Below are 27,804 nucleotides of genomic sequence, written 5' to 3' on the forward strand. Positions count from 1 at the left end.
GCAGTAGCAGTAGGGGGTTATGGGTAGGGAAGAGCTTGAGCTTGCCAGGAGTTCGTTGTTAAGAGCCAGCATTTGATTTCTAGACCATAATATGGATTTGAACGGACTTGATAGATGAATAAAAATAGTTAGAACATTTTGAAAGGATCAAGTAAGTTAGACAGACTTATTGGGGGTATGCTACACTTAACAAGAAGATTGTTAAAACATTTACCGGAGGTGAAGAGATCTGTAAAATCTGGGCTATGTACAAAAGGACTTTAAAAAGTGATGTAGTTATCCAATGTGTAAACACAGGGCTGTGGTGTCTGAATTAATTCAGTTACATTTGGTTGACAAGGTTAGCCCTACTGGGCAGGCCAATTTTTCAGAAGCCTAAAAGCTCCAGCAAATACAGTGAGATAAATATAACTACTGATATATGCAGAGCAATGAAAACTATTCATTAAATATGACAGAATACATGCAGAACTTACAAAGATTGCGTGATGCATGAGTAAAATAAAGACATATTTACTGGAACAAGAAGAATATATGGATGAGAGATATGAAGAGAAGATAATTATATTTGCATATAGAAATCATTTGTGCTCTGCATTTGAAAAGTTACTGCTCTTGGAGTGGACAGCAAAAGATAAAAATGGACGTAGTATACCTGGGACAGGTGTCATATTGCACAAGAGTTGTAAGAATAAAAATATGCAGCATATAGTTGAAGCACATATGAATCTGCAATATTTAAATGTTGTGCTTTGTAGAGACATGTTTGGGATAGAACGTACTGCAGCTGAATACAGTGTGGGTGTAAAGCCAAGTTTATGCTCAAGGATTTAATGCCTTTTTTTGTGGGCCCAGTGACAGGTAATATACCTGATATGAGTAGGAACTCTGTTCCAAAGAGTTTGCAGAATATGTCTAGAGACTTATCACTAGTACTAGGGCATGTTCCAGGTACTTTTAAGTTACATAATTTGGTAGACTGATGCGTTTCTTGTAGGTGTATGACATTGTAGCAGACAAGAAATGGCAGGGCAAGGTTTCCAGAAAGCAAACAACAAGTATATAACATCTGGTCTTAAAGACATTATATTGCTCATACTCAGTCAACATAACTTGTTTAATATAAGACAATGGTGGGAGGATGATAAGCAAATCAGCAGCAAAATAAGATGTTGAATTCTGCTTAATTTCTGGTTTGTGAATTATCGGCTTTCTGAGACTCCTTAACATTACAAAAACATTCAGTACCTGTCTGATATGAGCTGCACAGGCACTAATGATAGCAATATCATTAGTTAACTGGTTTTGCTTTGTTTTTATTCATTCTATAAAGGGCTCTGAGTTTCTGATTAGTGGCATTGACTGAGATGTTAACACGCTCATTAGAACTTAATTTGCTATCAAGCACCATTCCTAAATATTTCCATTTCATAGATTCAAAGGTAAGTACTAGGCTTGCTGCTCTTGTGGGTTATTTTAAGTCTAGCCAATTTCCATGCACTTTGGGACTGTAAGGCAAACACCTTAACCATAATATCAACTTCCAAACCCCCAGATAAAACTTAAATTGCTGTGAAGTGTATTTCCTAAATATTTCCAGCTATTTACTTGCTTTGGTCATTTTGAGACTGTCACTATAGTGCCCTGCAGTGCAGAATTAGACATGACAGGGCATCTTTGTTGTAGAAGAAACATCTTACCTTTTTTTCATTCATCAGTAATGTACTATGAATAAACCAGCCACTGAAATTATCAGTTACACACTGCAATATGTTAGCTATGAGCATTTCATCTTTAGAGGCAAATACTAAAGTGGACCCATTTGCAAGTTTTGTTGACACAGTTGTCTGCATGTATCTTCATCTCATAATAAGGAAAATTCTAGAGTTCCTGGAATAGATTCCACTGGCACAACAGACTTAACATTATAAGAAGACGATATATATTTCTGTCAAGCTATAAATTTAGTATAGTTAGACTGATAAGTTTTAAACCCAACAAACTGTTCTCAGCCAAAATCCACCAAAGCAATGCATTACTCTCAGATTAACAGAATTCCCAGCTACTGTTACTATTTTTCTTATGTTTATGTTACAGGGTTTGTTGTTAAATATATGTTTCTATGCAGAAGATTTATGGAAAATATCTCAATTTTAGTCATACCTTTTGTTAGATCACAGTACAAACTAAAAAAGGGAGACACTAGATGGCTTAGTTATTTATTTCAACATGGTAGTCATAGGGCATAGAAGATTATTTCAGTCTAGGATTTCAGTTCTTCACATGTAGGTACCCGTGCTGTTCATTTATTTTATCTTCTTTTTTCGGCTTTTCCTGGTTAGGGTTCACCACAGCGGATCACCTGTCTGCTCATGATTGGCAGTGGAGTTTTACATTGTTGAGTTGCTAGCCCGGTGCCCAAAGGCACACACATGCATGCACTCACACCTAGGGCTAATTTAGAGAGTCCAATCCACCTACAGCCTGTCTTTGGGATGTGGGAGGAAACTGGAGCACCTGGAAGAAACCACGCGAACACAGGGAGGACATGCAGACTCCACACAGAAGGCACTCCAGCCGAGGATCAAACTGGAGAACCTCTTGTTGTGAGGCGGCAAAGCTAACTGCTGCACCACTGCGGCCTCCCCTGTTCATGTATTTTTATCACGTGTCTATATTATAAGAACGAATGCTTAAAATGTCGAACACATCTTTGTCGACACGTTTTAAGTGAATGCTCTTATAAGCCAAAGCTGAGAAAGTTGAAACCGACATACTCAAAATATTTTAGTTGTCCAACACCAATCCCCCACTGCCGCATTGAACATAAACTGCAAACACAGTAAATTTCACTTGTAACGAACACCCTGAATATACACTACAATCCTTCCCGTTTGTAAATTAAATGAAGTTACCATACCAATTGCCAACAGTAAATATCCAAAATTACACTTGACCAAAATGGCACTTTCCCGAAACACAAACCAGTTAACACACATACACACCCCTCACACCCCCTGCTAATTATATATACCAACTCTGAGATCACACTAAAATTAAGGTAAACATGCATAATTCATAACGTACACATCTTTACTTCACTGCTACATTTGCGTGTATTGGCCAACTATGACATTTCATACTTAACGTTTTAGATCTTTAGAGCTTTCACTTAAAACGTGTTGACAAACTGGTGCTTGACATTTTAAGTGTTCGTTCTCCTAATATAGACCCTTTTATCATGGCTAATTTAAATGCATTGTTTTGAAGTATAAATGGGTTGGTGGATCCCATAAAGTTAGTGTGGATCACTTGGTATATTAACCAATCTCACGTGAAATTAGGTCTTTTGCAGGAGATGCACTTGAATAGACAGGAACATCAATCACTATTTTGCAGATGGATATTCTGCAGAAATGGAGGGGGGTAGGAAAAGGGATGTAAAGATAATAGTTGCTAGGGGTGCCCCACTAGTAGCAGATGATGTACTAATGGATGCACATGGATGATTTGTAAGAGGATGTTGTAAGGGTAGTAGGAAGTTTATGTTCAACCAAAAGCAGATGTCAGGAGCGTACCGATATGGTAGGTGGCATTATAGCTTTCCAACAGAGAATCTTTATAATATGGGAGTCTGGAATATCATGTGTGAGGTATGAGATGTTCAGGGTTGCCCTAGATGTCTGTCTCTTACCAGGGAGAGATGGTTTCTGAACAAGCACTTAAAGACCTTTGGTTTGGAAGAAGTGGCCAGAATAAAGGACCAAGAACCTCTTTTTACTTACTCTCCTACTTTTCACTGTTGGTCACACTTGGATAGCATTTATATTACATATGTTACAGAGGAACATACACACTTGGTGAAGCTGGTAAACTTAGGATATTGGGGGGTTATCAAGGAAATTTAACATCGGAAGAGGAGGCTCAGCTGAAAGACGCTAGGGTTGACATAAAATCTTGGATTTAATGCATGAACCTAGAAAATACTATTCAACCAAATTTATTTTGATGACCCAAGGACACAAAAACTGCTGGCAAGGTAGGCTCATCAACAAAAAGTGGAATGGTGGGTTACAAAGCTAAGAAATCATAATTCAGGTAAAATAACTAGGAGTCCAGGGGGTGAGTCTCCCTATGTTTAGGAATTTCTATGAAACTATATACAATGAGCAGAAAACAACACTCAGCAGAGATCAAATAATGGAGGACTTTTTTCTTAGGGCTGGATTTTGAAAGAGTTGATGAAGTAGTTAATGGTAAGCTACAGGGGAAAATACATTTAGTGGAGACATAGTAGGCAATTAAAAAGCAGAAGTTAGGAAAAATACCAGGATCGGATGGTATTTCCATGGAGATATGGAAGAAGATAGGGGAATGACATAATCAGGATATAGGAGACATTATAGCAATAACCCATGCCTGGGTGTGGGTAATGCTGGATTTACCCACGGTTGGTGTGGTTTGGTCACGAGGGCGAAGCCCAAGTGGCCAAACAAAGCCAACCGTGGGTAAATCCAGCATTACCCACACCCAGAAGTGGGTTATTGCTATTATACAATGACATTATTTAAGAAAAAAAATAATTACTTTTCTTAAATAATGGCATGTATAATGCCTCCTTGCTGCCCTTCCGCAGCTGTCTGGTATTCTGCGGCAGTTCTGATGTACTGCGCATGCGTATACTTACGCAGTACATCAGAGCTGTGGGCAAAAGCAACGGAGAAAGCAAGATCTCCATTGCTTTTTACAAACTGTCTCGCTATGTTAAAGGAGTTTAACATAGCGAGACAGCTTTAAAAAAAGCAACGGAGCATCTCTGTTGCTTTTTTAAAGCTGTCTCGCTATGTTAAACCCATTTAACATACCGAGACAGTTTTGAAAAAAGCAACGGAGAAAGCAAGATCTCCGTTGCTTTTTAAAGTGTCTCACTATGTTAAATGGGTTTAACATAGAGAGACAGCTTTAAAAAAGCAAAGGAGATGCTCCGTTGCTTTTTTTAAAGCTGTCTTGCTATGTTAAACTCCTTTAACATAGCGAGACAGGTTGTAAAAAGCAATGGAGATCTTGCATTCTCTGCTGCTGTAAAAAAAAAAAAAGTTATACTAATGGAAAAAGTCCAGGTGACCAGACCTTTTTCCTTTACTATAACTCTGATTTACAACGTGCATGCTGACCAATCAGCATGCACATTTTGGAATATTAATGGGGGGGTCGCTGTATAATATTTAATAAAATACGGGATAGGAATCATATACCTCTGTTGTGGAAGAGGGCAATAACCATGATCATCTGCAAGAAAGGCAAAAATCCATTAAATCCAACAGCATCTCCACCTCTTGGTTAAACCATGATTATAAGGTGTTCATGTCATTAGTGGCTGAAAGAGTGGCTGAGGTATTTCCTCAGTTAGTAGACAGGGATTAATGTAGTTTGGTTAGCACATGTCAAACATTTGTTAATATTAATAAAGTTTTGATGATACAAGTAAATGCGCAGCATTTGGAGTCACCCTTAATGTTAATAAGCTTTGACAGTGAAAAAATATTTGAGAGAGTGAGTTGGTTGTATTTTATAAGAGACTTGAAAAGACTGGGTTTACATCCAGTCAAAGGAAGCAGATCAAGAATATTTATCATGGGTCAACAGCATGTGTAAAGGTGGGAGTTTTTTATTTTCAGATTTCATCTTGAGAAGGAGCACTCATCAGAGTTGTCTTCTAGTGCCCCTGTTATTTGTTATATATACAGTTGCTAGCAGAAAAGATAACAAGATCATGTCTAGAAGAACACTACTCATTTGGGCATCAGCAGAAACTGACCTTAATTTCACATGATATAATAGCATTTTTATCATATCTGAACTCGGGAGTTCCATATCTCTTTCAGTTTCTTGATGATTTTCAGACTTTTGGCATGTAAAATAAATAATGATAAGACTAAGGCAGTTTCAGTTAACTTCACTCCGACTTACAACATAGTCCAGCATTTCCTGTACTTGTGGGGCCATGATAAGTTTGAGTATCTGAGGATATGGATCAAAAGTGATGTAGACTCTGCAGCTGAAGAGATCAGGTAGGGCACTAATTAAAAAAATAATACAAAAAATGCAGGTGTGGCATTTACTAGAAATGGATTTGGGCAGTAAAATTCAATGTACGAAGATGCTCATTGTCCCATTCATAGTGTATATTTCTCAGCCCTATTTGAATACCCTGGAAGTTCATAATAGATGCAGAAATGATGAAATTAATATAGGGAAAGAAAAAAGGAGGGTCAGCAGAGACATACTGCTATTACTTAGAAATCAAGGTGATCTAGCCCTTCCAGGTCTGAAAGGTTATTTTGAGGCAGTCTAGTTAAGATCAGTGTATCTAATGTAAATGAATAAATAAATATATATACAAAATTGAAAATATTATTCAGCAAGGAGGATCAAACTCAAGAAAAAGATAAAGTAGCTGGATTTTGGAATTGTGTTTACAAAATGAATGTTATGAGTTAAGAGAAAAAAAGATATTTTCCATGCAGCAAAATTATTCGTAAGTTATATTGCTTATATGGATATGGGAACTGTTACTGATAGGGATATTCCAAAGAAGTGTGAGGAGTCTGGAAAGATATGTATCACCAAGCAAGGACTTGGCAAGGAAAGAAAAATAACTAGTTTTCTGGAAGCAGTTATATAAAGAGGTAAGACAATTCAATTTGGAGGAGGCCAGAGAATAATTAAATTTTTCTCTAAATGACGCCCCATCTTTTGTATGTCTGGTAGCATAGTGGGAGAATAGGAAGAAACAGAAACAGAATAAAGGTGATCCACCTGGAGAGATAACATTTTTAATTGAAGTACAATCTCCAAAGGCAATGATGAGGTTGGTCTGTAAAGATTATAGGCTGATTCAGCTGAATTATAAGTACAAGGCAGGCTATCATGGAAAACAATGGGAAGAGAGATTAAATACTCCAAATCAATAGGAGGAAATATGTAATCTTTACAAATCCACCACTAAGTCATGGGCACTTCAGGACAATTGGGTCCAAATGTTTACATAGGGATTTTTACATTCCAGCACTCTTGAGAAAGATGTTTGTTTTTCATTGGTATAGTGGAGGTGCCAAAATGGGGAATATGGCAGCTGGGAGGACATCTTTGGGGATTGCTCTGGCTTAGCTGCAAAAGTTGGTGGATATGTTTTTTGACTGTTTGACTATTGGGTGTCTATAACTAAGGAGATGCATTTGTTATTAGGAAGTACTGGGGCTGAAAGTCAGACATACAGAAGATAATTCATCTTAATCTAATTTACTCATAGTGAAAACAAGTTTTCTAGGAAATGGAAGTCGAGTGAAGTCCCTAAGATCTAAACTCTATATAATATCATGAAAATATTAAGAGGTATAAACTGTGCTTCATCAATAGAGGTCAAAGTAATATTATTATTACAGTTAAGTAGGGTTGGTAGGATCATTTGTTGCCAGAAACTTGTATCTGAAAGAACTCAAGTTGTTCAGATGAATTGTGAGTCTGTAGAATAATATGAATCTACTTACTTGATAAATTTGTGACCACAGAGTGGATGACACAGGGAAAGCTGTTTTAAGGGGGTCTTGTATAATGGGCATAGGAGAATAAGAGATCTATAGCAGTTATTGTTCCTCACTGCCTTGATATATGTGGAATGCTGTTTTACATGTTACTATACCATTGAAATAAATCATTTTCTACAAAAAAAGAATTCCCAACTAATATCTGTAAGATGCTAGAAAACTTAAAATAGCCTCCTACTAGCAATCTTCCTCCTCTATATCTTAAACTCAGTTCTGAAGTCATATCCTGTTTGATCTATATTTTTAGAAATAAATCCATTCATGACAGAGCTGTTCCCAGCTCAGAGAAAATATGTATCATTATACCCCTCCTTAAAGGTGGTCCCTCAGATCACCTAGGACAGTACAGATATTTGTAATCTTACCACCACTCTCCAAGATAATAGAAAACTGTATTAATTGTCAATTAATGTAGCCTAAATGACAACAAACTTCTTTGTACTCAGATATGTCTATGGTGGCAGTATAACTGTCATACCATCGTCATTAACTGACACTGTCTTCCCAGGCCTATGAAAACAATTAAAAATGGATAGTCACAGCCTACTTTTCTATACATTATCAAAAATAGTCATCATTCCATCCTCTCTGTCTTATTTTTAAGGCTACCTCTCTGGCCAAGCACCAGCTGTAAAACTGGGTAGCCAAACATGTTCTCCACTACCAGTTGACCTTGGAGTACTCAGGACAACTAGCTGCCACCATTCAGCATTTCAATAGCACCAATTTTTATTTTCTATCCCACTCCATCTTCGACATTAAGGTATCATACAGAATGCCCTTACCTCCATTTAGGAACTGATAGATAATTTTATCCTAAAATTTATTGTCCACAAAATAAAACATACAATGTTTCAACGAAGTCTCTCTCTCCCCTTAATCTGATGGATCTAAATTTATGATATGATCATTGCACTATTCAAACATGCATCACTTTTAAACTATTGAGTCATTTTAATTTCCTCTTGAATTTTGATGAGGACATTTCTAAAGTAACTGTAAACATGGATCTTTGTACCACATTAAGCACTTTCTAGCCTCCACACTAAGGCTAACCACTGCTACCTCATTCCTCCTCCCCACACTTTTTTTTTAATCACTCACTGAAATGTCCTAGTATAGCTGATATATAAGCACAGACTCGCCTATTACTGTGTCTTATGCATTCTCTCTGTTGTTGTTGTCTTTCGGCTTTTCCCGGTTAGGGGTTGCCACAGCGGAACTCCGGTCCACTAATGATTGGCAGTAGATTTTGATGAATGCCGAGGTGCCAGCTCGATGTTCAACCTTCAATGAAGGCACGCCCATTTACGCATGTCTTTCGAATGCCCACCCAACCGCGGGGAGGACATGAAGACTCCACACAGAAGACACTCCCCGCACTCCAGCCGAGAATCGAACGGGAGAACCTATCTGAATAAATATCCTGTGTGTGCGTGCGTGTGTGTGTGTGTGTGTGTGTGTGTGTGTGTGTGTGTGTGTGTGTGTGTGAGACTGAGCGATTTTTGTGTGTGTGTGTGTGTGTGTGTGTGAGACTGAGCTATTTTTTTTTTGTCTGTGTGTGTGTGCATGTGTGTGCGCGTGTGTGTGTGTGTGTGTGTGTGTGTGTGTGTGTGTGTGTGTGTGTGTGTGTGTGTGTGTGTGTGTGTGTGTGTGAGACTGAGTGATTTTTTTTTGTGTATGTGTGTGTGTTTGTTTTATTTATTTTGCTCTGTAAACTGTTACACTTACTGGAGCTGTTTCCAAGGGCCAAAGAAAGCAAGAAGCAGAGGGTTTGCATACTGATTTTTAGGCACATTGGTATAGTTACATATGTCAACAAACAGTTTTGCACAGAAGGCATAAAACAGAGTAGGGAGCATATCTGCTGAGTCGTGGGTCCCTTTCAGTGTATACAGACAGAATTAGTGCACAGTCACCAACAGACTGTGCATGAACAGCAGCAGACAAGCTCTGCAAAGCAGTCTTCCTGCCTCCCTGGTCTGATTTTATGTAACAGAACTACAAGGGTCCTAACTTTACAGATCATATACTACACCTGGCACAGTGTGCCAGTTTGCTGCAGGCCCTCTGATTCTATATTTGTCCTCCTCATTCAGACTTTCCTTCTCCTCAACCACCCTCATAGATACTTGAAGTTGTTAACCTGTTCCCTTGTTTTCCCTTCGAAATAAATTCTCAGTTTCTTCTGATTTCCTCCATTTGCTACCATTACAACCATCTTATCTGTACTCAGTTTCATCCCACGTGCCTTCAGTTTTGCATTCCATTCCCCTATCCTTTGCTGAAGTTCTTGTTCAGAGTCTGCCTGTAATGCCACATCATCTGCATACAGCAACTTTGTTGATCTGTCTCCTACAACCTCTTTGCTAATGTAGTCCATCACCAGTATGAACAGCAACTGGCACAGAGCTGAACCATGGTGCATACCCATTCCCATTGGGAACCCCTCTGTGAGACTGAACACTATTTGTACTTGTGTCAATGGGCCCTTGTACATAGCTTGCACTAAATCTACTAATGTTTCTGCGACTTTGAACCATTGCAGGACTGCATATATCAGCTTTTTTGGGACCTTGTCATACACTTTCTACAAGTCTTGGAATGTCCAGATGGACTCTTTCCTCATCTCTCTTCTTCTCAACTATTTATCTTACTGCAAACTTTGGATCAGTTGTGCTGTATCCTGATCTGAATCGAACTGATCATCTCCCATCTTACTTTCTACTACTCTGCATATTTGTTTATCTGTATATTTGTTTAGCAATCAATCTTTCCAGAACCTTCATGCAATGTGACAGGAGTCAGCTGCCTGTGTAATCCTTTCAAAGATGCTAACCAGCTTCATTAGAAGGGAGGGATTTTTCCCTTGACAAAGTAAAACTGTTGAGGGTCAGGTCTAATAAGATTTTTGATAGGCTGCCTATTGAAATGTTAGCACTTGGAATGCCCATTGCTGAAACACACACAAAAAAGACTGAAACTTTAGGAGGTGAATCTTAAACATTGCCCTTCTTCTTTAAACTTGTTTTGCAGAGGGCTTGCCCCCCTCCATCCCCAAACTCATATCTACTAACTCCAAGATTGCTATACCTCTGAGAAAAGGAATATTTCAGCAAATGGCCATTTCAGACTTAGCATAAAGTCAATTTTTTTGGCCACTCAGTCTCAGTGTATTGGGACTCACTGTAGTACATCCCAGCAATTCAAATGGATAACTCTTTGGTATCATAGTTATGAGATAAGTTATTTGTTCCATGGCGCATGGAGAGCGCTGTCTTTACATTTAAGCCAAGTCTCAGTAATTACACAGACATGGATGTTTTCCAAATGCCAGAGAGCCTCAGTATCAGGCAATAATAATAATAATTATTATTATTATTATTTACATTTGTTGACCGGGATACTCTGACTGGATACATGTCCATTTTCAGTGGAGGCCCGGGGAGAAAAGCTCCAACACAGAGAATATATAAAGACAAAAACAAGTGTTACAGAAATATACAGGAGTACAGTTTCTACATTTTGGGAGTATGTACAAATATGTTACATATAATTCTTGTAAAAGTATTTATAAGCAATCTAAATACAGTGTATCAGATACCATGGTACAGTTTTTATTGCATACACAAAAATTAAAGTCAGATGATAAGTTCTTATAGGATGTAGTTATAGATAAAGTGGGTGAGGGTGAATTATTAGGTGGGTGTGGAGCAAGGGCATAACCATCCAGTTTTAAAATACTGGGTCATTTTTTTTGAATTGGCTAAGAGAGTGATTCATAGTAAGGTCAGGTGGGAGTGAATTCCAGATTTTGGCAACTACATTAGCAAGCATAGAGTCTCCAGATAGATTGTTAGCTTTGACAGATTGAATCTGCAGTTTAGAGGTGGATCAAAGTGATCTGGTATTTTTGTAGGGATAGATAATGTTTTTGAGGGAAGGTGTGTTTTCAAGGTGATGAATAATCTTATAGGCTACTAAGAGTTGATTATACTGAATTAGCTGAGAGAGTTCTAGCCACCCTAAGAGATGCAAGTTCTGACAGTGATGGGTTCTGTAAGAGTTCTGCCATTGAAAAGAGCCACCTTAATGTGATACATTTCTGGGTTAGGCATGATTGTTACACTGGAATATCCATTTTCTGGCCTCTGTTTAAACAAGGCTCTATGGGGTCAACAAAGGCTTTAATCATTATGCAGAATCATTGCTCTGAGAGATACAGACCATCCTTTATGAAGCACATTAAACTGTTGGGCAACTTGTATCATGCTGACACTTACTGGTTCACTCTGGAATTACACTGATTATTTAGCCAATTGTTGAAGCCTATAATATTTACTTTGTACCTGAGCATCATTCTTCATGAAGGAGGGATTCCATTCAGGACCACTGTCTTGTCTACATTTGTCATGTCCCTGGAAAGTTCTGACTTGTCTCTCTGTATATCCCTCAGGTCCTGTACCAGAAGTCATTCACTCTCACATGAATCACTACCTAGTCATAGACATATTTGTCATATGAAAGGGTCCTTAAGGCCCTTATGATGTCAGAGATCCTGATACTCAAAAGGCAGATTACTGTAACCCTATATTTGTACAGTTTTGTGACTGGAGAATCTGTGTGCCTTACTATAGAGTCACATTTATGTTAGTACAGTGGTTTAGAGCAGTAGATTTGGAGTGACTAGACTTTTGGTGACTTTCTGTTATAGGTGTATGAAGGAGATGAATTTTTGTATTCCTGCTCGTGTCTAACCTTCTTAGTTCTAGGAGGCCTTGGTAGGGATTTTTTTATGGTCTCAGCATAAGACACTGACTGTAATTTTACTTAGGTTGTGGTGAAGGTGTGTGTTGCTCACACATCATGGTTTTTACTGAGACGGAAGACTCTATGTTAATAAAGTATCCATACTTCCCTCAAATGGAATTATTTGTGCTGAGTATGAGTTTTTTATCTGTGAGCATAAGGCAGTTGCTACATTGCCAGAGGATACTAAGTGCTAAGAGGCTGGCAAAATAAAAAAAAGGAGGTTGACCCTTTAATTTTATCTAGTGAGTTAGGGACTGAGGATTATAGAGAATAAGCTGCATAAAACTAAATGAGTTAATTTATGGGCAGGTGGCATACTAAGGGAATTGTCTTAAGGAAGGGCACACAGACTAAGCAAAATAAGCTATGTATCATTATATGGGCTGATTACTGGAGGAATACACAAGATGCACGAGGATAAGAAGTTATCAGATTTCATTATGGGGTTTTAGTACTCCAAGTGTTAATTAGGATATACTGACCAGTAGCCCAGATATGAAACCATTTTTTCTTGGTACTTTTTGCACCATGTCACTGACTGTCAAACCTCTCTCATGAGGCTCTGCCATTCATCCACTTTTTACAGATGTTCTCAGTACATACAAGGTGAGCTGTTCAAATGAAGCCATCATAAGGGCAGCCAAGAGTGTTCCTTGTGTCCCTGCTTATACCAGTTCCTTCTCCTCTATCCCTTGTGGGTACAAACCCTCACCCTCTACCCGGATAAGTCTGTCTTATAATGAAGCCTGACAAAGGCGGAGGAACAGTGCTAATGAGTTTAACTGATTACATAGAAAAGATGCATAGAGTCTTGTATAGTGATGTGTATAGTAAAGTGAGCTTGAATGAAGTCAATACAGCACATAGTCATATCAGGTCATACATTAATGATCTATTTATTGAAGCCTTAATTGACATCAATACATATAATTATATGTCAATATCATAACCAAGAATACCTATTCTATCTGGCATACCAAAAATTCACAAAGGCTTAACAGATCCACCTAGGAGGGCCCTAGTGGATGCAAGACAATCAATTACATACCCTTGTGCAAAAGTAATTGACTCAATATTAAAAATATAAGTAGAACAGGAACCACAAATATGCAAAGACTCATGGTCTTTTCTATCAAACATTAACAGTTTAAGTTTTACGGGTGACTGTAATTTCCTTACAATCGATGTGTGTGACCTATACACATCAATCCCCCATGACACAGGAATAGAGTGGGTACTTGAAATAATGAGATCTAGAAAATCACCAGAATCAGAAATTAGACTGATAGAAGAACTACAGGAAATAGTTTTATCACACAACTTTATCACATTTGACAATTAATACTACCTACAAAAATCAGGGGTAGCAATGGGCTCACCATGTGGGGCGAGATTTGCCAACATGCTGATGGCCCATTGGCAACATAAGTACATTTTGGAAAATATTAGTGTCAATTCACTGTTGACTTTTTACACAGGCTTTCTGGATGATATTTGTATGTTGATTAAAGGGGACAGAAACACAACTATAAATTCAGTCAACTACTTTAATAGTACAATACCATTCCTTAAATTTACCAGCACGTTCCAGGAGACTACTGTATCTTACTTGGACATTGAGTTAACAAAAGACCTACAAAAGCAGAGATATACGGCCTGAATATACAGGAAGAGCACATACTCTCTTTCCTGCATTATACTAGCTCACACCCTCAATATCAAAAGAAATCAGTTGGGAAAGGACAACTAGTCTGGGCAGCAAGACTGGTGACCGAGGATTCCCATTTTGAAGAGGAGTGCGAGACCCTCAGGTCTATGTTTACACACAGGGTGTATCCAACACAACTACTATCTCAACTAATTCTCGAAGTTTGTAATAAAAGGAAACAGGGCATTTACAAACCAATTCTAGATGGCAATGGATCTAGTGAGGTAGGTACAGATAGGTTTTAAGAGTCCCTGAGGTGTACTCACCCAGTAAGTAACACAAAATTAACCAGACATGTTACACCATATACCCTGAGTTTCATAACAACATTCTGCCACTACTCAGGTGAACTAATAAGCAATATAAAGAAAAACTGTGTGTGACTAATTGCAGAACAAGATATGGGAAGTAAACTGGGTGACCACCCTGTGGTGATGTTCAAGAAAGGTAGGAACCTTAAAACTATTCTTGAATCAACTAAACCAATCCCTACTAGAAACCCAGGGATGCTGAGGTGCGAAGCATGTAATGAATGTAAACACAGGGAGGGACAAGACCTACTGGTTACATCAAAGGTTTAACTGTAATTCTAAATCTATAGTCTATTTAGCATCATGCCACTTGTGTCCATCATTTTTCGTCGGCAAAACCGACTGTAAGTTTAAAGAGAACATATTTACAATATAGGTAAGAAAAAAATGAACAATGCACTAGCCAAACATTGCAGTGACTTTCCAGATCATAAATTCAAGTTTAAAGTTATTGATCAAGTCCAGACAGACATAAGAGGTGGACCAGTCCCCTTACTACTTGAAAGAGCAGAACTGTTACGGCAACTTAAACTAAATGCCTGCCAGTATCCAGACTTGAATGAGTTCTGCTCTATCACAGGCATTTTAAAATTGAAAGCCCTAATGAGATAAAAGCTTATACACATATGCATATAAACGGTTCTATCTGACTGATCAAAACCCCAACGCTGAGAACATCGACATGGGAAAAGGCTGTGGATGTTGAGTTAGGGTTAGGTAAGTGTCGACTGTGATAGTTTGTGGGTTAGGGGCAGGTTAAGTGAGTTAGGGTTAGGTTGTGTGTGTGCTTTTTTTTGGAGGATTTGTTTTTTTTGTTTGTGTGTGGATTATGTTATGTGTGGTGGTGGTGATTTTTTTGTTTTTTTGTTTTGTGTGGTGTGTGAGTGGTGTCGTTTTAGTTCATGCTTTTGACTTTGATAGATCCATATAAACACATTTTTTAATCATACTTCTTTTCTATACATACATTTAGTAGTATGCAATTTAAATATCTAAAAATAAACCTAAAAAAATAAATGAGGGTGTAAAAGATCTTTTGTTGGGAATGTCAAGCATGTTTTAAGTGTCTGACTTTTTCTAGTTTTAGTTTCTGACTTTACAAGTCTCTGTTTTTTAAAATAATGTACTGTATGTTTAAATGTAATGATCTGATGATTACTTAATGAATAATGAATGTGTTTTAATGATTAGTGTAGTCATATGATGTATATTTAAACACCAGTCAAGCAAGGTTTTTTATCTAAAGAAGTTTTGCTATCTGGCTTAATGAAAAGCGCTTCATATTGACGTTTTGTGGAATAAAAGACTTGTGTTCTTGTTACTTGTGACTGTACAGCTCTCTTTTCTTGTGCTGCGGTGGTGCAGCGGTTAGCATTGTTGCCTCACAGCAAGATGCTCTCCGGTTTGATCTTCAGCTGGGGTTTCTTCTGTGCGGAGTCTGCATGTCCTCCCTGCGGTCATGTGGGTTTCCTCCAGGTGCTCCGGTTTCCTCCCACATCCCCAAAGACATGCTGCAAGTGGATTGGACACACTAAAATTGGCCCTAGGTGTGAGTGCGTGCATGTGTGTGCCTTCCGTGGAAGGTTGGGCACCGGGTTGGCAACTCAACACCGTAAAACTCCACTGCCAATCATGAGCGGACAAGGTGATCTGCTGTGGCGACCCTTAACCGGGAAAAGCTGAAAGAGAGAGAGAGAGATGATTAGAAAAGAAGCTAGCAGAACTCAAGGAGGCTAGAAGTAGAACACCTCACAGGTCGGTGTTGAGATGAGTGCACTACATGGTAAACCAAAATAAATAAATGCATTGTTATTTATCTTATTTCCATTTGTTGTCCGAATGGATATGCAGCCAATTTTCAGCAGATCTCCAGGGAGAAAAGCTTAAAAAAATACAAAGACATCTAAAATACACAAAAATTAAAAAAAAAATCATTAAAGTAAGCATTGTATATAGTATACAGAAGTAATTATACATGATGTAAAGGAGGACATGATGTGCAAGACATGCTATATAATTTAAGGACTAAATGCAGGACATATTATACAATTTAAAGACAGAAGTATGCTTAACCATCTGTGACAGATAACATCATATTTGAGTTTAAAGCATAGATATTTAAATATATTCCGTGACTTGTATTTGATTTGCACACATCAGCATCTTACTCCTAACCTCTAGTTACTGTCTTTATTGAGTTTGCCAATTATCTTTGTATCTACACAGGTTTTTTCACAGGTATTTAACTTTCCTCTCACCTCCTAAAAACATGCTGGTTGGCTGGTTGATGTAAATGTCTATACATTTTGCATTTATCCTTGCCCTTCTGTTCCAAGATATGATCGAAAGGGGCCCACAGTACGCCAGTTTATGTCATTAACAAAAATAAATTAAATTCAAATTTGGGGAGTACCCATTGCACCCATAATTAACCAAGAAGAATAGAATGTGAGGGCAGTGGGCAAAATGAACTGGATTTGGGAATGTAGAGCAAAACAGGTGGTGTAAGGCAGTAGAGCGTTGTCAGTACCTATATGAAGGGAATTGATAAGAATACGGAGGTGTCACTACCTGTGGGAAAGGAATCGATAAGAATACACAGATGTCACCACCTGTGTGAAGGGAATAGATAAGAATACAGAGGTGTCACTACCTGTGGGAAGGGAATCGATAAGAATACACAGGTGTCACCACCTGTGTGAAGGGAATTGGTAAGAATACAGAGGTGTCACTACCTGTTTAAAGGGAATTGATAAGAATACAGAGGTGTCACTACCTGTGTGAAGGGAACTGATAAAAATACAAAGATATTACTACCACTGTGAAGGGAATTGATAAGACCATGTTTGTAGCATTGTGCACAGCTCTGGAGGAGTTATAAGGCTACAGAGGTAAGTCAGAATACCACCAGTAAAAGGATCAGAGGAATGTCAAGAAAGATGTTCGAAGAGAAACTCAAAGACCTGGATATGCTTTCACTGGAGGAGAGGAGAAACAAGTATGAGATATGGATTTAGAGCTTGGTTAGAAAAAAAATGACAGGACAATAATTCTTAAAAGGAAAGATGGGGGAAAATGACATGTATGGACAGGAGAGGAGAAGCTTCAAATTGGATTTGAAGAAGTATTTAGTTGGTGAGAATATAGCTGAGACATTGAATACTTAGTAAGATGATGTGCTGAATAAAATAGAATAAGAGTGCCATGACAGCATGAGGTAGAATGAGAAACGGAGGTAGAAGCAGCTATTCAATACCTGCTGCAAAATCATGACATAAACGATGGTTCATTTCTACTGAAAATCTGGTCTGTTCATAAGTCTGACTCTTCAAAGGTGGACCAGTCCAGCCTGAATCTTGGAATAGGGAGATAATGGTCACTGCACGGATGTTACGATGACTTGGAAAAATGAATACATTGTAAGAGGGGGCTACGGGTTGCAGAAAATGGCCATTGAAAAGCTGCTTTTGAGTGTGATCACCGAGCAGTATAAGTATGCCTTTGAATACTGTATCTAGAATAAGACGCAAACAATACTTATCATGCTAGCAGGAACTGAATCAGTTCCTCAGAGGGGCAGGTCTAGCAAGTGATATCCTTATTGGCCCTGCATGCTGAGCTTTTTCTCTAATCATAAACAATATTTTAAACCTGTCTAATACTCTTAAGCATTACAGATGCTTGGAAAAACACATGCTCAGCTACACCATTACTATATTAGATGCATGTTTCAGTAAACCAGGATAGAAGAGCAGTCAGTGTGGTTATGCTCTGCAAAGTCATTTTGATCTCTGACAGACTTAGAGCTAATGAGTTTACTTATATTTAAATTATTTAAATTATTTAGTACCTTACTAAGGTTCAGACTATACCAGTCCATTAATATTTACATCTATCCTTATATCTGACAAAGCCCATATCAGTGACATGGAGGGATTCAGTATTGAGTATATTTAAATTATTTAGTACCTTACTAAAGTTTCACAATATACCATTCCATTAATAGTTGCATCTAACCTTATATCTAACAAAGCCCAAGTCAGTGACATAGAGGGATTCAGTGTTGACTGTGACCTAGGTGACATGGGTTCAGTTATTCAGTTTGTGTCTCAGATGCTTAAAGATGCAGGCAGAGGTGAATGAGAGTGCTTATCTGGGGGGGGCAAAGGTGGTGTCTCCTGTGAGTGGGTGGAGCATCATGCTGATGTCAACCCATTACAGAAGTCAGGGGTGGTGCAGTGCTGACATCCATTTCATGTTTCACCCACCGTTTGTCACTGAGGAGGAATGTGGATAGATCTCAAGGACAAAAAACCCCCCAAAAAACAAAAAAAAAATACCTCAGATGCCTGCCTTAATAATAACTTTTCCCCCCAGCTGACCCACACCCTGTTGTTGGGGAACCAAAGGGTCACAGAGTTTTGTAGAAACAGTCCTAGTCTTTGACTGGATCTCTTGTATGAAGGACCTTAACTAAGTTCAAAAGTAACTCTTGCAGTGAAATGACTGATGGAAAAGAGCCATTATGATGGGCATCCATAACATTAGACAAGTGTGTCCTGACCTGTCTGGATGAGAACAGCATGGGTATTAGAAGAAAAAAGAGCACATTCAGTTGTAGTTTGTAGTACCCTCCAATGATCTGCTGCTAATGTAACCAATTCACCTGGAGGTTGTGGTACTAAACTTAGTCCTACATTATCATACCTTGTATAAGGGGATTGTCATCAGCATGTGTATCTTTAAGGTAGTTGCAGCAGTTAACACGCTCACAGTTGTGTGACAAAATTAGAAGGACATTTCATAATTGTATTTGTGAAATTATTATGGCTATAATATCTACATGGGTCGGGGTTACATATGGATTTATTCCTAACTTGCTCTTAATGGATTTTAAGAATGAAACAAGAGGAAACAACTGCATGGGCATGATGGAGTGAATCCTGCATGACTCCCACTTCTGCCAGGTTTTACAGCAGTTATAGCATACTAATACCTTCAAATTTACATTTTAAGTGCTAGCTACTATTTGTTTTACAGTGTTTAGGTATTGATCCTGTGTGATGAAATATGTTTCAATACTTAAAAGCAATGACACTGCAGAAAGAACACGGCTTTAGTTCAGAACAAGTATGTTAATTTCTTATGTCTGATCTTTGCTTGTATATCACATAGAAGTCCATGTTTGTGTGTGTGTGTGTGTGTGTGTGTGTGTGTGTGTGTGTGTGTGTGTGTGTGTGTGTGTGTGTGTGTGTGTGTGTTGGAAGGAGGGTCTCCTTGTTCTTTGCTCACAAAAAATTAGAAATCTCCTGAGACATGTATGATGGGAGAGTGGAGCTTATCTGGGAGTTATGTATAATACTATTGACAGCATATATAGTCCTAAGGATTATTTGGATCATAACTAATAAACAGAGGAACAAAGGGCCAGTAAGCCAAAATGGATAAAAAAATGGCCCAAAGTAAAGAAGAAAAAATTCTAGTTACACTGACAGAGAGGAGCACTGTGACAGACCTGAGAAGTGATAGCCTTCTGATTAACACTCTCTGTTATGAGAGTTTCTGTGGTTCTGCAGTAAAATGTTAGTGTGTACTTTACTATTATGAAGTACTTCTGAGTCCCATTAATAGGGAAACACATTTCCTTCACTTTATAGGAAACTACATTATTTGCCTATTTGTTTGTTTGCTTGTTTGTTTCAGAGAATCATAGAAAATACAAGGCAACTGGGTCATGTGACCATTTATGCTGTGACAGTAACCGCCCTAAGACTTTACCTGTTTTTTCCAGTAGTGACGGGCCAGTCATGCCAGGGTGAATTTATGAACACCCATCCAATCATCTAATTCCTTTTTAAAACATGTCACGTTGCTTGATCTACCAGAGAAGGGGTAGCTGTATGACAAATCACTCCATTATGATTTGTTTAGTTATAGGAGCAGGTTCATATTTATAGTTGTGTTTGCCGGCCTGTTTGATTTCTGGATATGTAAGAGGTTTTAGACTGATGGATCTCTAATGGCCAGACAGACAAGGCACAGATAACCCCAAGGAGTCTATAGGACACTGAATACCAGAGTTAAGCCTCCAGCCTCTCTTGGTAGCTTAGATCTTTTAGGCCTGTGATCTTTTTTGTCAAGAACCTTCAAGGTCTCTCCAACTATGAGATATGATTACAGAATATTATATTTGATGATTTGATGAGGATGGCTTAATCTGTGGAATTCAGAGGTGCAAAGACTAAAGAAGATATCCTTTGTGATCACCTGTGCCATATAGAAGCATTTCCTAACCCCTGTTGCAACATGATGATGAAAGGAGACAGAATTATCTACCCATGCTCCAAGGTCTCTCACAACATCTTCATTTTGGAGTGAGGTATTTTCTGTACTATAAGCTGAGTGGAGGGTTTGTTTGCTAAATACAACAATATTAAATTTTTTAGCATTTAGTTTATCCCATTTTCTGAGCACCAGCCATTAAGATGTGTAAGCTCACATTGTAATTTCTGCATGTTAGGAGGGGATTGGAGCATGACACCCAGTGTACAATCATCTGCAAACCTGGTTTACAAGATATATCCCTGTTTTTGATTTGGAGATCATAGAAGTATATGCTGAATAGTAGAGGTCCTAGCATGGATCCCTGAGGGGACCCCCATGGATTACATTCATGCTCTCTGAGGATGTTCCTGCCACCCTCATTGTGTGGGTTCTGTCCCTCAGCCAATTAGCTATTTAGTTATCTACACAGGGATCAATTTGGAGTGCATTTAACTTATTAATTACTTGTTAATTAATAGTTAATTAATTGTTAATTATAATAGCGTGTGGTATGGTGCCAGATGCTTTGATGAGGTCAAGATATACTGTATGAACAACGTGACCACATTCCACAGCTCGAATTACCATATTCACTAGTCATAATCTATTCTTAACAAGGCCAACCTGATGGGTGCCAAGGCATATAAGGTTTGTAATAGTTTAGTTTATTAGATCAGTTATGACCCATTCCATGGTCTTGCTGATGGGTCTGTAATTTCCAGAGTCTGTGGTGGGGTCACATTTGTGTAGTGGCATCACAACTGCTGTGCACCACATCTCAGATGAAAAGATGGTGGATAAGCTCAGGATGAATATCTGTAGAAGTGTGCTCATCAGTGAATGTTTAGTGCTGTTCAGCAGGCAGTCTGATATGCTATAAGGTCCCAAAGAGGGTGTACTTTGTTTTTGTTTGTTTTGGAGAGTACTTCTAGCAAGTGTTCTTTAGTGATGATGGGGATCTGAGATTCCTGTGGTTATGTGGGTTTTTATAGATGTCTCCAGGGTGAAATTAACTCTAAATTTATTAGCTAATATATTTTCAATATCCACTGGATTTGAATAGGTAGTGAGATTTTCAATAAGTTCCAAACAATGTTAGGTGTTATTACATAACTTCCTGACATAGGTAAAGAAGGATTTTTGATTATGTTAGCTTCCAATGCCAACCTAAGTTCATGCGATAGCTTGGTTTTCCTGATGGTAGTTTTTAGTACCTTAGATAACTTTTTGGTGTTTACCTTGATTTCCACATTTTTAGTTTTGCTGTATATTCAAAGAGGCTTTTTCCTTTTATTGTATTGTTTATCTAAGCATGTAGACCAGGCTGCTTTGCTCTTACATAGGATCATAGGAAGTTATTAGGCTACTGGCCCTGAGGCCCAAGCCTAGCCAAGAATTTAGCCTATGTTCCAACAAGTCAGCACCTAATGCATCTGCCCACAGGGACACAGGTGGAATCCCAGTGGTGTATTTTCTGTTCCCCATCCAGTTATCCAGACTGCACTTAAAAATGGTTAATGAGGTACTCTGCTTGATGGGGAGAGGAAGTCTATTCCACAAAAGGGGGAGTCTCTGGGACAAAATCTTTCCCGCCAACAAGTTCTATTGATGTCACAGACCAGTATAAGATCACGCATGTGGGTTACTCAAGTGGAGCTTGACTTGCAGATATGCAGCAGCCCCATCAAGGCGGGGTCTGCGATTGCTTTGTATGCCAGACAAAGGTAACCTCTGAGGAGTCTGTATGAGACTGAGTAAAGGGATAGGGCTTTTAGCCTATCTGTGTAGGGTAGATGTTTGAGGCCCTAGATCCTCCTGGTGAGGAACCTCTGTGGTCTCTCCAGCTGCTGCATGTGCTTTGTGAGGTACATGCTGAAAGGGGCATTGTACTCAAAAATGGGTCTTATAAGGGAAGAATACAGGGATGTTATGACCATTTTGTCCCTAGATGAGATACTCTTACTAATGAGGTGGGCCATGTAGAAAGCTTTCCATACAATGGAGGCAATATGGTGGTCAAAAGTCAGTTTGCTATCAACCTGGGTTCCCAAGTCCCTCACAAATGATTGCGTGCTAGGACTTTGTTATTAATGTGATAATTTGTGGGGATGTCACTCTCCCTAAAGGGGATGATGATGCATTCTCCATTTTGTTTAGTCCTAGTAGAAACTGTCAGACTTATTCTGTTTTCCAGGTTAGCATAGAATTTCTTTGCACTTAAAATTATATGTGTAGACTCTAGTGCTTAAACAAAAAGACAAATACTTAAAACAGTATGAAAACAAATACATATGCCCCTGAATGATAAATGGGTTCATATTAGGACAACAGAGCCTTCATTTATTAGATGTTGAATGGAAACTCTCCAAAGCTAAGAATACAGCATCCATGGGACCAGATGACATCCCGGGCTGTGTACTACATGAACTACAAAATGAACTGGCACCTCATCTAAGTGTCATGTTTAATCATAGCCTCACCTCAGGCTTCATGCCCACTAAGTGGCGCACAGCTACAGTTATCCCACTCCACAAGGGGGGATCCACCTTGGTTCCTGGGAACTTCCGCCCCATCAGTCTGACGAGCCTGATTTGCAAGGCCATGAAACGTATTATCATGGAACTTATAAACAAAGACATTGGAAACCTTCAAACACTTGACCCCACCCAGTTTGGATTCATGAAGGGCCGATCTTGTCTCCTGAACCTGACTGACTTCTTCGAATCAGTCTCCAGAGCCGTGGACAAGGATAAGGCAGTCCATATAGCCTATCTGGACCTCACCAAGGCCTTCAACACCATCCCCCACTCTGGAATCATAGATATACTTACTAAGTTGGGCATTAATCCCTACGTCACCCGATGGGTTGCCAACTGGCTTACTGACAGAACCCACACTGTAAAGGTAGCTGACTCCAAATCCAGCTTCAGACAAGTGACAAGTGGAGTACCTCAGGGTTCAGTCCTGGGACCACTCTTGTTTGGCATCTACTTATTTGAAGTACAGGCCACTACTAAAGGACTCTGGCTAACAAAGTTCGCAGATGACTGCAAACTGGGAGCCATTATTGAATCTCCAAATGATGTGGATACTTTACAAAAGGGCCTTACAGAAACAGATGCTTGGTGCCAGAGCCATGGGCTCAAGGTCAATGCCAAGAAATGTATAGTTATCTCCTTTGGGAAAAAACATGTACCCGTGAATTACCACATAGGTGGCAGTACACTAAACACTGAAAGTGTGATAAGAGACTTAGAGACACAGGTGGACAGTGGTCTCACCTTTGATAACCACATCACCACAACAGTCAGGAAATCCTTCTATGTGGCACACCTCATCACTAAGGGCTTTTCATCCAGAAAAAAGGGGGTCATTGTCCCACTGTACTCATCCCTCATTAGACCCATTATAGAATACAATGCCCCATTTGGTATGTACCTCTCAAGACACCTGCAACAACTGGAAAGGCCGCAGAAATACCTCAATAAGAGAATCACAGGCCTAAAGCAGATGCCCTATGCTGACCACCTTAAAAAACTCCAGCTATACTCTGTCACATATCGTTTACTCAGAGGCGATCTCTGCTTAACATACAAGGCCATGTCAAACCCAGAGCTGTTGGACATGCTACACTTAAAGAAATCCAAATTCCTCAAAGCCACATGCTCCAGGGATCTAAACATTGTCATCACAATAAACAAAACATGCTGGAGGGATAGGTTCCTGACCCAGTGACGCCCCAGGCTCTGGAATAGACTGCCCATACATGTCAAGCAAAGTGCCTCTTTGGCCCTCTTCAAAAGGAACCTTGATGATTGGATGGGAGAAAAGAAATTCACCCTGAGGATCAGGTCAGTCGCCCTGCTAGACAGGGGTCCAGGAAGTAAATAGTGTGGGAAGAAATAGCCAGGGAATTGTTATGGCTAGGCTTGTATAGGCCCTAGGGCCAATAGCCTAGTACCAACCTATGAACCTATGTATGTTTTCATAACACCTACTTTAAAATATATCAATAATATCTATTCTAAAAAATAACTACTAACCATATAAACTTTTTAACTTTAATAAAGGGCTAATAGAGCAAACCTCATTCAACCCAGGGCACTAGGTTCTACACATATAATTTTAAGTGTTTTATTGTTTATCAAATTGATTTGCTCATTGGATGTCACGTGATTAGTTTGAAATGCATTTAAATGGCTTGTGTTTTAATAATGGCAGTTCTGAAGAAGTCTTACTTGGGGACAAAAGCACTTATCTGTCTGTCATTAATAAATCTGTGGAATTTTATCTTACCTCTAGAAATCTGCCTGAAGGTAATGTGGTATTTGACAAATATGGAAACTCTACTGCACTTCCCATCATGTCTCAAACCATGGTGTAAAGGGAGTGCTTTTTGCACTTTTAAACCAAGGTGTGCAGGAGTAAGCTTAGTACTGCAACTTCTTTGTTTGTATTTGTTAACTGAGTGCATGCCAAAAGATGTCCACATTGGCTGCCTACAGATGCAGTCTGGATTCACTTTTCATGATATTAATGTGTTCACACACTGAATAGTCAGTGTCTGTGTAATTTTAAAAAACTGGGACATTATACTTAATTGTACTTCATTTTACTTTTTATCAGAATTCGTGACATCCCTTTGGCAGAGCTTTTTGGTGGAGTTTTGTAGAGTTTTAGTTTACTAGGACAGCTGAACTTTATTTGAGGTTAGTCAGAGTCTCTTTAATTGATGGCGGGTGTGTACCGAAGAAAACTGAATGCTGTAATTAAATCAAAAGGTGCTTCAACAAAGTATTAGTTAAGGGTGTGCACACATGCAACCAGCTTATTGTACGTTTTTTATTTTTTATATTTTTCCCCTAACAGATTTGTTTGTTTTTCAATTGAATTGTACAGGTTATAGGTCACATTAAAGGTGGGAAAAGTTTTGAAATGATTTATTGTGGTGTCACTTTTTTATATCACAAAAACCTGGCATTTTAACAGGGGTGTGTACACTTTTTATATCCACTGTGTATATGTGTGTGTGTGTGTGTGTGTGTGTGTGTGTGTGTGTGTATATATATATATATATATATATATATATACACACACATACAGTGGAATACATAGGATACAATAAAGCATGAACACTCATGCATTTAGTGTATTCATTTCTTATCTTTATTGATTGTATAACTGCTTATGAAATAAGCACTATAACAAAACAAAAGTTGAAGTTACACCTGGGGCTGAGCACGGGTGCACATTGACCTTTTTAAGACCTAATCTAAGAGCAATGTCTGATTAAATGACTTGTTTAGAGAAACCACGCTATAATTGTTATTTTCTGTATCTCACTGGATGGAGTCTTCATTCAAACCATGGCACCAAAGTAATAAAGATTTTACATGCAAAAATGGTACATACTGACCTTCTTTGTCTTGCAGTGCAACCCCCTTCCCCATCAAAAAGAGGGGTGGCTTCATGGCCTTATCCAGACTCACATGAAGCTGGGTTTTATTAGGAGCCAAAGCAATGGTGGAATCAGTAACAAAAAGGAATGATGAGGGTTTTCTCGTGTCATTTTTCTTTTTGTCTTTGTGAGTAAGGAAAAGGTAAAGGGGAAAAGAGGGAACGGGTGATAGAATGGAAGGAAGCACATAAATAACATTGCTTTTTCCCCCCATTTTGTCAGCAATATTGGTTATTTTACCTTAATTCTGAAACCCATGACGTTGTGCCCATTATGTAAAAACTGTTGCTTTCCACACTAGTCTACGTTTGTTTCCTTTGTAAAAATATAGACTCTGCCTTGAAAAAAAAGGCTGAGGTAGGTAAAGACAAATGAAAGGAGTGCCTGACATGGTGGGATCATATATGTGAGTGCATCTTTCTTATCTGTAGAGATAATTTATTAAATGTTACTAGAAATCATTGCCAGCAAAAAATAAGATATGAATTAATATATGTTTTTGTTCTCTGTTATTTGATTAATGTCTTATGAGTTGTGTCATGTGATTCGTTTTTAGTATTTAAATAATGTGTAATTGAATTGTTTTTAAGTTTTGAATAATTTCTCTGATATTGATCATAGAACTGGAGATAGAGTTAACTCAATAGGCTTTAATGAGTTAACTGTTGATGCAGTTAAAACTCATTAAAGCCTAGTGATGCCTCTGGATGTTTTTCTAGTTGCATCCTACTGATGCCTGGACATGTCTAATATTGCCTTTTCAGATTTATGTTAATAATACCAAAACCATGTTGTAGACATGGGTTTACTATCAAAATTTAGAAACACATTTGTTCAAGTAATGACTTACAAAAAAAAAAAGTCGATAAATAAAAACATTATTTAAATCAAAACAATGAAAGTGGTAATATGGATAATTTGAAATTTGATATTATCAACATTACCCAATGTACCTTGACTTTTGCTGATTTCCTACCAATGTTTTGCAGGGGAGCAAGCCCCCCCATACCCCCCAAGTGGGGGGGTTGCACCCTGTACACCCCCTGCTTATTATATATACAAACTCTGAGATCACACTACAGTGGGCAAAATGGTAAATTTTCAGATGCCCACTGTAGTGTGATCTCCACTCAGAACATTGACCTCATATGAACGAACAAAGACTAGCATTCACTGTTGTGGATTTGAGCATGTACGGATCACCGTTATGGAAACTTGGAACCATGATGTTGACCTACTAAGTTTCATGTAACTACCATACAACATTTTAATAGTAAACCACACACAAGTTATTTAAAAAGATTTCATCTTGTAGGTCACATTATGGACAGTACAAGTGTGGTAATACTTGGCTTCTGTCTAGTGCAGATAAAGAGATATTAGTTGTTGTTTGGTTTGCTATCACACTCTTGAAGCCCACAAGCTTGAAACCCAGACACCATAATATTGAAATAATAAAATGCTGAAGACCACAATATAGAACTTCCAAATTTGTCCCCACCCCAGCAGGATCCCCGTTAGCAATCATTTCTGGGTTCAGACAGATAGGGGAATTCAGTATTCAAGATTTTTAGCAGCATTTTG

Source organism: Protopterus annectens, chromosome 1.part0 (assembly GCF_019279795.1).
Source record: "Protopterus annectens isolate FY-2018-M chromosome 1.part0, PAN1.0, whole genome shotgun sequence".
Taxonomy (NCBI): Eukaryota; Metazoa; Chordata; order Ceratodontiformes; family Protopteridae; genus Protopterus; species Protopterus annectens.